Raw genomic sequence first — 1,591 nt, 5'->3', positions numbered from 1 at the left:
ACCTGGCTGGAGACTTAGGATTATCTAAACACAGTCTTAGTTCTTTCATTCCTTCTCCCCCTACAAGCCCTGCCTTGGTTCTGGCTTTGTTGGAGGATACAACTTTTGGTCATGTGAGTTACTTTGTCAATGAAATGTGGCAAACACAACAGATGTCACTCTCAGCCTTGGTCTGGCTTGACTTCTTACAGTATGTCCTGCTCCTAGGAAGACTGTTGCCCTGGACAAGACAAGCAGAGCAGAACTAACCCCAACCTGGACCCTGAAGTCAAGCCTAACTATTAACCAACCCCAGCCAAGCCATAGCTGACCCACCCATCTGTAGCCTGTGCAGAAAACTATTGAGATTTTTGTTTCGGGTTTTGTTTTAAATTGTCATGCAGTATTATTACAGCATAACCTCCCACCAACATCCAGCTTTATTAAGAAAGTTGAAAATATCCTGTTGTTTACAATGGCTTGATTTTTTTAAAGGTCATTAAAAATCTCAGCCATTAAGTCATCTGATACTGGCATGTTTTTCAGTGGTAGATATTTTATAACATGTCCAATCATTTATGATAATTGATCTTTTCAAATTTTCTATTTCTGGTCAGCGCCTGTGGCTCAAAAGGGTAGGGCACTGCCCCATATGCCAGAGGTGGCAGGTTCAAACCCAGCCCTGGCCAAAAAAATAAAAAATTAAATTAAAAAATATACAAATTAATTAATTAAAATTTTTTTTCTATTTCTTCTAAGGCCAATTTTGGAAATCTGTTTCCAGAGAATCATTAATTTTCTTTAAGGTTTCAAATTTGTTCTTAAAAACCTATATGTAGTATTCTTTTTTAAAAAAAAAAAACAAGCTCTAGCAAGTTTTATTAAAGAAAAAATGTACATGATTAACTTTTCACCAGTCTGTTCTGGCATGTTTCTAATGATATCAGAGTCACTGGATCAATGATGGCCAGTGTGCATACTCTGTAGTATTTTTCACATGTTGTGCCCAATTCAATATTACTGCCACTGTAGTGATGAACACCAGTTTTGGCTAACATGGCATAGTACTGTATTTAGGATTTCCTCAAAGCTGGGCAGTTGTTGGCGAGGATGACCAATTTCGCTTTGCCTTATCTGATCATCTTCAAAAGGCTGCTTGTACCTCAACACAGACTTTTCACTTTTCATAACGAGCTGGAGCCTTGAGTTGATTGACTCCGGTGACTTTTTCGTCTTCTTTGCGGCCACCATCTTCCTGCCTTAGATGCAGGATGGCCCCCAACCGAGACCAGCCAAGATGGCCGGGGAGCGAGAAAGGCTATATGTAGTATTCTTTATTTTATTTTTATTTATTTATTTATTTTTATTTTTTAATTTAATTTAATTTTTTTTTTTTTTTTTTTCCTGGGTCTGGGTTTGAACCCACCACCTCTGGCATATGGGGCTGGCACCCTACTCCTTCAGCCACAGGCACTGCCCCATTTTTATTTTTGAGATAGAACCTCAAGCTGTCACCCTGGGTAGAGTGCTGTGGCATCACAGCTCACAGCAACCTCCAACTCTTGGGCTTAAGCAATTCTCTTGCCTCAGCCTCCCAAGTAAGGTGCCTGCC

The 1,591-nt window shown here is 39.7% G+C and overlaps 1 pseudogene; it reads right to left on the bottom strand.

The window, feature by feature from the left end:
• The window catches only part of LOC100942073, a 49,058-nt pseudogene extending 47,828 nt beyond the window's left edge, over positions 1-1,230 (bottom strand).
• Positions 1,231-1,591: the final 361 nt, after the last annotated feature.

This window comes from Otolemur garnettii, unplaced genomic scaffold (assembly GCF_000181295.1).
Source record: "Otolemur garnettii isolate 467f Iridium unplaced genomic scaffold, OtoGar3 scaffold00032, whole genome shotgun sequence".
Taxonomy (NCBI): domain Eukaryota; kingdom Metazoa; phylum Chordata; class Mammalia; order Primates; family Galagidae; genus Otolemur; species Otolemur garnettii.
The sequence above is the reverse complement of the archived record's forward strand: the minus strand, read 5'-3'. Positions and strand labels throughout refer to the sequence as shown.